This window comes from Grammomys surdaster, unplaced genomic scaffold (assembly GCF_004785775.1).
Source record: "Grammomys surdaster isolate TR1022 unplaced genomic scaffold, NIH_TR_1.0 126531, whole genome shotgun sequence".
Lineage (NCBI taxonomy): Eukaryota > Metazoa > Chordata > Mammalia > Rodentia > Muridae > Grammomys > Grammomys surdaster.
The window spans coordinates 18,392,800-18,403,335 of NW_021621323.1; the positions used below are offsets into that span (position 1 = coordinate 18,392,800).

At 40.5% G+C, this 10,536-nt stretch overlaps 1 protein-coding gene across 1 annotated transcript in view; it reads right to left on the reverse strand.

The window, feature by feature from the left end:
- The window catches only part of Arhgap29 (Rho GTPase activating protein 29), a 61,884-nt gene extending 52,270 nt beyond the window's left edge, over positions 1-9,614 (reverse strand). The window contains exon 1 of the mRNA XM_028760419.1: positions 9,422-9,614. The gene's annotated coding sequence lies outside the window, so the exon portion shown is untranslated. The remainder of the gene's footprint in view (positions 1-9,421) is intronic.
- Between the last annotated feature and the right edge of the window lie 922 nt (positions 9,615-10,536).

Sequence of the window (10,536 nt, forward strand, 5' to 3'; positions counted from 1 at the left end):
GGGGCAGGAGTAGGTGGGCGGCAGCGGCACACATCTTTAATCCCAGCATATGGGAGGCTCAGGTAGGAGGCAGAGGGAGGCAGGTATCTGTGAGTTCAAAGCCATCATGTTCTACAGTGTGAGCTCTAGGACAGCTAGGACTACACAGAGAAATCATGTCTTGAAACACAAAACAAAATAAAACAATTACCTGTGTTTCTACTATTTTCTGTTATGACTGCTTCTATCATTCCTCTTTTAAAATGATAATTCACACTTTTTATGATACCTGTGAATCATTCAACCTATGAAGCATCAACTTATAAACTTCTGAATTTTTCTTTACAAGGCTGAATAATTATATTCTTATCTATAGTGGTGCTAATTTATTTAAGCAGATATTTTCATATCCCTGAAGCAGGCTGTGTGGTTTAGGCAGCCTGCAATCTTCATAAGAGAACATGGACCTAAAAGCATTGGACATCTACAGTCATTTTGGGTTGTCACAATTGAGGAAGGGGTTCTACTGACACCTAGTGGGTAAGGCCATGGACATGTTAATGCCTTCATGTACAAGACAGCCCATTCTTAGGAATCAGCCAGCTTCAAAAGGTCAAGATACCTTACTCTAGATTCAATACTTTATACTTACACTTTATAAGCTGTAAGACAGAAAATACGTCAAATTATACCTCAGTATTCCCTCAGTAAAACCTGGATTGTGACAACAGTTTTTTCAAAAAAGTTCCAAGAGAAGGTCAAGTGAATCATAGGCAGAGTTATAGTGACCTGTCCCCTAAACCTTCACCCAGCCGATACTGTCCTGAAAGATATCTGTACCCCCCTGAACACTCACGCTCTGGTGTCATCCCCTTCCCCACATCCTGCCTTTTTGTGTTTACAACCCCTGTGTGAATAAGTAAAAATTATAATTTGATTATACTTTTTTATTTCATTTAAAAATAAATTTAAAAAAAAGTTCCAAGAGAAGAGGTATTTTTTAAAAACCATCTAGACTTTAAAGCCTTTAAAGAGGGCAGTGGTATGTGCAGACAGACCTGTGAGCTCAAGGCCAGCCTGGCTCAAAGTGAGACACTATTGCAATAGAAAAGAAATCCTTAAAAGATAAAAGTGCAGGGATAAATAACAACAGATTTGTCTATTCACTGTAGTTAAAAGGGAGAGAGAGACGTGTGTGTGGAGATAGATACTGTTTTCAAATGTTAGATCACACAAAGCAAGGGACAGTAGCATGTGAGACATGGGATCTCAGACTAATGAAATAAACTACAACCTCTGAACTTTCAACGAAGTCAACTCTACCATCTCCTAATTTATTTTTATTTATATATTTATTTTTTGATTTTTCAAGACAGGGTTTCACTATGTAGCTTTAGCTTTCCTGGAACTCTCTTTGTAGATCAGTCTGGCTTCAAACTCAGAGATCTGCCTGCTTCTGCCTCCCAAACACTAGGATTAAAGGTGTATGCCAGCCCCACCCACCCATCTCCTAGTAACTCTACAGTATCCCAGCTTTTGCCTAATGGAACTTTCTAGACCATAGCAAAAGAAGAGAGAAGCTGGCAGGATACGGAACTGTTGCTAGGCTGAGGAAAGAGATCCTAGTTCCAGGATGCACAGACCTTTGTAGGATAGCCAGGGCTGAAGAAAATATGGAAGGCCTACTCTTGGGCCTGCATAGGGAATTCCTTAATTATCTCTGAATACCAAGATGCACATTCAAGGCAAAACTCCAAAGGGTACAAAGAATTTAAAGGGAGCTGGAGATTTGGGTTTTCCCAATGCCTGGAGAAGAGAATGACAAACTGAACACTCAGGAGGAGGCCCTGGAAGGCCATGCCTTGTACGTAGCTCATCTGATTCAGCCCTAATGGAACATCACAACAAGCACATTTTAAAAAAGCAATTGTTTAAAACTTATTATGTTGTAGCATTTACAATAAATGAAGACGTAACATAAATGGTAATGATTAAAGAAGGGAAATTCTACCAAACGTAAACTGCTGTATTTAATAATTAAATAATTATAAAAGGCAATTTCATCATAAAGCTGTAACAGCCCAGAGGAATACATACCTACAGTAAAGTCTAGGATACGATACATGAGACAAATCCTGATAGCACTGTTAGTTAAAATTTCAACACCCTTCTCTCAGTATCAACACAGTAAAACCAAAAAACTATTACAGCTATCAAGATCTGAAAACAAAACAAAACAATATTAAGAAATCTGACAAGACAGACTTTTACAGAAAATTCTACCTCTAAATGGCAGAATACACATCCTTTTCAAATGTACCTGGAACAACCACTAAAATAGGCCATGTATCCATGTATAGGATTATACAATTAGTCCCAATAATTAACTAAAATAATGTATAAGTTTTCTGACCTAGATAAGATTAACTATGAAATCTACACCATAAATATATCTATGGAATCTCCAAATATTTGCTAGTTACAAAACATGTTTTTAATCCACAGGCCAAATTTCCACATGCTATGGAGATTACATGGTAAAAACTGTAGCTAAAGAAATATAGTTTGGGATGCTTTATTTTCAAGAGACTAAAATCAGTCATACCAGCTTCCACTTTAAGAACTTAGGAAAAAAAGAGTATATTAAAATCAAAGTAAGTCAAAGGAAATATTAAGAACAAAAATTAGCCTAGGGGTGGTGACACATGCCTTTAATCTCAGCACTTGGCAAGCAGAAGCAGGTGGATCTCTTGAGTTCAAAGCCAGCCTGATCTACAGAGTGAGTTCTAGGACAGCCTGGGCTACACAGAGAAACCTTGCTTAGGAAAAAAGCAAAACAAAACACAACCACAATAATAATAATAGCAAAAATCAGTGAAGAAAATAATGTAGAGAATATAGACAAATTATTTGGAAAGATTAATTAAACTGATAAATAAAGAAATAGATCGTAATAAACATAAACTACTAATATGAGTGAAAGAAGGAACATCATTACAGACCCAACAGATATTAAAGGGCTACAACCCCAAAGAAACCCAATGAGAGAAACAAAATCTAAGTACTCTTACAAATGCTAAAAAATTGAATTCATAATTTAAAACTTCCTGGAACAAAAACTGTAAATCTAGTGGATTTTACTGATAAAAATCCACTGAACCAGAAAAAAAAATATGTATGAGTATTCCTTAAATGCAGTATTTTACACATAAAATAGAACAGTGTCATAGTTAAAAAGAGCTTGTTTCTGGAATTTAAATTTAATAGTCACTAGAACTTGTGACCATTTCAAAGGATTCAGAAAAAGTATCTAACAAAATTCCTTGCCCATTCATGATCATGATAAGGTCAGCAAGGTTAAAATTGAAAAAAATTTCTTCAACCTAATAAAAGGCATTTTGTTAAAAACCTACAGCTACTCTCACAGTTAATGGTTAAAATACTGTTGTTAATGAAAGTTTAAAGTAGTAAAAAAAAATGCATTCAGATTAAAAGAGAAGTAAACCACTTTACTCAGAGATGACAAACTTTGTGTACCTAAAAAATCCTGAAGAATTTATGTTACTACACTTAATAGAACAAGATCAAAACATAAGTTAATAAATATACTCAATCAACTTTATAAACCAACAGTTGAATCATTATTTAAAATTTTGAAAATTTAAAAACCAATTGTATTCACAATATCATCAAAAAATCAAGAGATTTCAGGGATAAGCTTAGCAAAGCTTACTCTAAACTGAAACCCATAAAACACTACTGCAGGACTGGAGAGAGCTCAGCAGTGAAGAACAAGTGTGTACTGTCTTGCAGACACCTGAGTCTGGTTCCCAGGACCCACATCCAGTGGCTTAACAACTGCTTCTAAACCCACCTCCTGGAGACCTGATGTTCTCTGGCCTCTGCAAGAACCAAACACGTGTACATAAACAATACTGCAAAGAAATCAAATAATTTGCTAAAATGACAATATAACACCTTCCTAAATAAGACTCAAAATTTAAAAAAAAGGGGGGGATGGGGTTCTTACTGTAGTCTAGGGCTAGTCCAGTTTTAAAGATGAACTTGCAATGGTTTAAAATCACCTGGGAAGAGTCTCAGTAATCTTCATCAGGTTCATCAGGTTTGTCTATGGACATCTCTATAAAAGCCTGTCTTGAAGGTTAACTGACCTGGGAAGACCCTGCTCATTGCAGGCAGCACTGTTCCCTGGGCAGGGAATCCTGACCTCTCCAGGGCAGGAGCAGGCCAGAGTAAAGTGGCAGGCAGAAGCGAGCAAGGATTTATTCATTTTTCTGCTCTTGACTATGGATGTGATGTGACTAACGGCTGCCTTGATTTCCCCAAAGTGATAGACTGTAACTTGGAATTGTAAGATTGTAAGTGAAGTAAACTCTTTCCTAAGTTGCTTTAGTCAAGGCTGTACTAGAGCAACAGAAATGAAACTAGAGAATCAATCCAGCATTCACTATGTAGCCCATGCTCGTTCTTGAACTCACAGCAATTCTCCTACCTCAAATTATATGGCTTCAAAGAATCAGAGTGAACCTTTCTTTCTTTTTCCTTTTTTTTAAAAAATTTTTTAGCAGAAATTTCCAAAGTTAAATCTCCCCCCCACCCCGTTTTGAGATAGGGTCTCACTAAATGTCTCTAGGTGTCCTGAAACTCATTATGTAGACCAGGCTGGCCTCAAATTCACTGAGCTCCACCCTCCTCTGTTTCACGAGTGCTGGAATTACACTCAACCCGAGCTTAAACTTTATATTCAAATGTTAAATATATGAAACAACCAAAATAATTTTGAGAAAAAATTGGGGAACTTAGGTCAGCTTTACTTCAAGATTTACTGTTCAACTACAAGAATGAAGATAGTGTGATTTCTGGCATAGTGATACATATACCAACAGGATAGACTCCAAAAGTAAAACCAAATATATAGATTAACTGAGGTTTCACAAAAGGAAAGCTACTCTTTTAAAAAATAATTGATATCCATAGGCAACGAAAAGGGTATCAACTCTTAATCCACAGTATAGCAATTTACTAGAAAGGTAAACATAGAAAAAAAAACAAAGTAAACACAGAATCTAAAACACCACTCCTTCAAATTTAGGGGAAAAGAAGCAGATGCCTATTTTTGAAGGTTATTCTTAGCATTCAATCATGTTTATGTATTATATAGAATTTCTTTTCACAGGAATAGTGTTAAGCAGTTGAGTCAGTATGGCTGTCAAGCCTAAAATATTCACCATCTGTGCCCAAAAATTCCAAACTATTTTTTGAAACTATAGGCAAAACCCCAGGAAATGATTTCTTTGACAGACCCAAAAAGTAAGAACCAGAAAAGAACACATTGGCAAACTGGATGAAAATTGACTTTTATCCTTAGAAGATCTTGTTAAAATAGAAAATGTAAGCTAAAATTGGGGGGGGGTAACATAGAGTTTTATCTAAATTATGTCAAGAACTCTTACAAAATAGGTAAACTCATAATAAGTAATGAAGGAAGACTTTATAGAAGGAGATACATAGCTAGGAAATACAGATTTGGTGTTTGATAATGGAAAAATGCATGTTTGAACTAAACAGAGATACTGATAATCACAAGAAACTTAAATTCCAGCTAAGCCCAAATACTGCATGTTGTTGAGAATCTGGATCGACAGTAACTGTAATACCGTGCTGCTAAGGTACACAACCAGAGGAGCACAATCTGGCAGCCCCTTAGCTAAATTTTCTCATTGATATACCCAAAAGAGATGAAAACATACATTCATCCCAATCTTTGTTCACAAAGATTTTCAACGTATTCAGAAACTGCAAACAGCTAATATCCCTCAACAGACAAGCTAATAGAGTGTGGTATAGTTTTAAAATGCAGTACTACACTTAACAAAGAGTGATCATGACATAGCAAGAACTCTTCAATGAATCTTAAAAGCATTATGCTAGGGGCTGGAGAGACAGGTCCTTGGTTCAGAGCACTTACTGCTCTTGTAAGGCTCTGGGGTTGGGTTTACAGCACCCACATGACAGCTTTCAACCATCATCCCTCCAGGGCCAGGGAAGCTGGCACCCTCTTCTGGCCTTCACAGGCACCAGGCATGCCATGTGCTACATATATGACTGTCAATGTGTATATATTAATTACAACATGTAAACCTTATCTGTACCTTGAGTCAAGCTATTAAAAAATGGTTTATAAATTAACTAAACACCGAACTGAGTTATGGAAAATATTAGTGTTATATTTAATAATCTTTCTGGAAATACATGTTAAAATATTTATAGGTAAAATAACAGGATGTCTATGGTTTATGTCAAAATAATATAAAGGATTAAATAAAAAGGGGTTAAAAATAGAATACTGGTCAGACTTTGTGATACATGCCTACAATCCCAGATAGTCCAGTTGCAGGATAACAAACTTGGCAATTTAGCAATTCAGCGAAATCAAAGATGAACCTTAGAACTGCTTGGTAGTAAAGCACTTGCCTAGTATGTTTGAGGTCCTGGGTTCTATCCCTAGTACTGGGAGAAAAGGTTGCTCATAAATCAATACACTGTGAGGCTAAGGCTGGGTATGGAAAAATTGTTTATATTATTTGGTCTACTTTCATATATGCTTGAAATTTTTCTGTATTAAAAATTATTTTGGGGCTGAAGAGATGGCTCAGCAGTTAAGAGCACCGACTGCTCTTCCAGAGGTCCTGAGTTCAATTCCCACCAACCACATGGTGGCTCACAACCATCTGTAGTGGGGTATGGTGCCCTCTTCTGGTGTGTCTGAAGAGAGCAATGGTGGTGTATTCATATGCATAAAATAAATAAATAAATCTTTAAAAAATTATTTTGTTTTTGTTTTCAAAAAGTCTACATATCAGGTATTTGTGGATCTCACAATTCTCCCCACTAGTCTGACTCTGATATTTTCTTTCCATTTTCCCTTTGGAAGCCAGCCAGGTATGCACAGAATCAAACACATTAAACAAAAATCTGACAGGTGAATTATAAATAAGCCTGTATAATGTTGTGTCTCAAAGTCCCTGGTACTCTGCTTACCCCTTCCCTTGTACATTTAAGTGAGCTGGAGATGGTTCATCAGTTAAGAGCACTTACTGAACTTGAAGAGGACCTGGGTTTGGTTCCCAGCATCCCAGATGTAATTCCAGTTCCAGGTGATATGTTACCTTGTTTAACCTTCATAGGCTCCTGCACACATGTGGCACACAAACACATACCCAGGCACATACATATATATAAATAGTCCAAAAGCACGTTAAGTATCCATTATCTCTCGAAAAGGGAGACTGATATTTAAAAACTTTCTCAAGAACACACACTGACAGGTCTTAAGAGAAAGACTACTACCTAAGGAGCTAGTATCACCCAGTGTCTACTCAGAACAAGGAGGCTCATTTCCCTATCACAGCAGTAAGAAACAGAGACAATAAAATCCTAACGCTCCACTGAAATCTTTATTTCTGCTAACTGGCCTTGTTTCTTTATCCACAAATATATGTGGCTGGATCCATGGTGTCCTGGTATGCAGTGGAGATAACCTGCAATTCCACCCAGGAGGGTCCTTCTACTCTGTATTTACTGAAAACTCATTCTCCGGGCCTTCAAACTCATACAAAATACTTCTTCCAGGAAATCTTTTCATTCTCTACACTAAAAATAACCATCCGTCTACTTTCATTCAACATACTTCATTCTTTCAACGCACCCATAACATTGTGCCTTGGGCTATATTCCATATTGTCTATTGTTACTCAATAAATGAAAAGGTTCTACAGGGCTCTATCTAGCACGATGGAATGTCGTCGTTGAATTTTCTCAGTGAATGCTGAATATTTTATCAGTGTCACAAGAATAAAAAACTGTCCACAAAGCTTTCTGTGCAAAAGTGGCCTTTACAGCAGAGATGTGAGGGCGCTGGTAATTCGGGTATATGCTCTATTTCAAGAGAAATGGAAATAAACAGCCAATATCTATGTGCCTAACAGTGTTTTCTTCTCAGCCAAAGTTCCACTTTCTGCTAATTCAGGGACTGAAACATTTTCTCTCTGGGCCTAGCTTACTTAAGTTCACTCTCAAGCTTCTTCAGTCGTGAGACCAGAGCTCCAAGCTGTGTAAGGGTATCGAGGCTTAAGTGTCAGGGCTCCTTACTAGCACCGTACTTGAAGCATTTCTAAGTAGGCATTTCTGGCAAACTGCCTAAAGAAATCACGGAAGAAAATGACCTAAATCTTGTGCTGGGTTTTACTTATTCCTTTTAACCATGCCTTCCTATCGAAATCTGAATTCTTTTTCATAAAGAGGTAACCCTTTGCCCAAATTGAATGAGACGGTAACATGAATTCCCAAATGAGAGAAGAAACAGGTAAACAAATCCAACTCCACTGTGGTCTTTGAATGTTCGAAAATGCATAACATTTTCCCTCCCCTTAAGACACACCGTCAGAACGTGTTAAACACCCAAAAGAACACTGTGTGAAACCCAATCCTGGACCCCCACAGACGGATAGTGGTTTAAAAAAAAAAGGTGAGACAAACTCGATAAACTCGGGGTATTGTCAAAGAGGCTCCAAGACCAGGAGCTTTGTGCGACTTGGTTTTGTGAAAACAAGGTCCTCCAGGGCACCGGGTTTCCATCAAAAGCAAAGTCCTGGGGCATTCTCAGCAATAAAACTTTCAGGGGCTGGCTCCCCTGGTGGTAACTGTAATCTCTCAGTTTATCAATTCCTAGTCTGCAAAGCGCACGGTTTACCCTAGGGCCACAGCTGGAAAAAGGGCGACCAGAGCCCAAGGAATGCAAGGAGCAAAATGACAGAAACGCCTGGGAAGGGGGCAGGGCATCAGAGGGAAGGGGAGGGGGGGTGTCTGACAAACAGCGGGCTCCAGGACAACAAATGCCAGAGGAAAAATGAGGACGGGGCCGGAAGGGTTCCTCGGTACCTCCGCCTCTGCATCTGTCACAGTGGAGTTTGTGAGAACGCCACCAAACTTCCTAACGCAGTCCCGGCAGGAAACACAGACGTGAAGACCAGAGGAAGAAAAGCAATGGGGAAGCAATCGGAGCCCGAGTGCCTCAGGCAGGCGCCAGAGGTGGCTGGGAAAGGGCCCGGGGCTGCCTGCTGAGGAGACCACGGATGAGGACGGTCAGTCCCGCGAGCCGCTGTGGGACCGCCGCTGCCGAACGCCGCACGGGCACTGGGCACACCGATCCCCGCACGGGCACCGGGGTCCGCAACATCCCTCCCCGTTCTTCAGAGTCCTTCGTCCCCTCCTGACTCTCCCGGGTGGAGGGAATTTCAAGCCCGGAGCACCGGGCCCTGCCCGCAGACGCCTCCGCCCCGCGCCTCCCGGACCCCCGACTCCAAAGCGCCTGCCAGCCCCGAGGCACGGCGGGAGCCCGCGCCGCCTCCCCTCAACTCACCGTGGGGCTCCATCCCGCGTCCGGACGCCCTACACTCACGGCCTCCAACCCCTCAGCCGGCTGGAGCTCTCCGCCCCCATCCGCCACGGCTGGCCTGAGGACCCCGGGTCGAGGAGCCGCCGCCGCCGCTGCCGCCGCCGCTGCCGCCGCCCTGCAGCTACCGCCACGACCGCGCCAGCCGCGGACACGACGCCCCGCCCCCGCCTCGCACCCCACGCCTCACGCTTCACGCCCTCCTCGGCCCGCCCCCTTGAGCTCAGTCCATTGGCCTGTGCCCTAGGGGGCGGGCTCACCGCTGAGGGGGCGGGACCATAACAGGTGCGGGTGGGGCAAGGCGTGCTAAATTCCTCCTAGAGGGCCCTTGACCTGACCCAGGTCCCAAAGTCCCAGTGTACTGGCTGGCAATCGGACCCACCAAGGGAAAAGTCACTCTTTCTTAGCTCCATATGGGAACCACTCCTCCATCCTGATTTAATTTGGTCATTTTTCAAGAGAGCAGTATGAATGCTTTCCAGTCAGGGCTTTAGTCTTGAGCTTGTTTGGTTGGCTTTCTTGCTCCTCCATCCTTTCTCACTTCAAAACCAAATTTATGACTCACTTTGAAACTTTCCTACTCTTCTTTCTTCAGCTGACATTTTCTGAAAACTAAATTACTTAATTACATCAGCTATTATGCACAGTATCTGGCTACATAGATGTGTTAGATAAATGTTAATTAACTACACATCCCTCTAATCATACAACATACTTCTTCTCATCAAATGTTCCAGATAATGGGACCATTAACATGGTTGATGGGGATACGCAACAAAAAAGCATGTTGCTAGATGTTGGGTTATATATCAAATATGGGAAGGGAAATGTAGAAACTGTTGCACAATTAACTTACACTTACCTATACCAAGAATGCTTTCCTGTTGTTGATTCTGAGACATAATACTCCCTGGATATTAACTGACAAACAGGCAAATCTACTTTTCCTGTTGCTGTGATTAAAAACCACCCTAATCAAAGCAACTTAAGGAAAAGTTTACTTTAGCTCACAACTCAGAAAAATCAAAGCAGCAGGAGCTTGAAACAGCTTGTCACTTAAAGTCACAGTCAAAAGAAGAGAA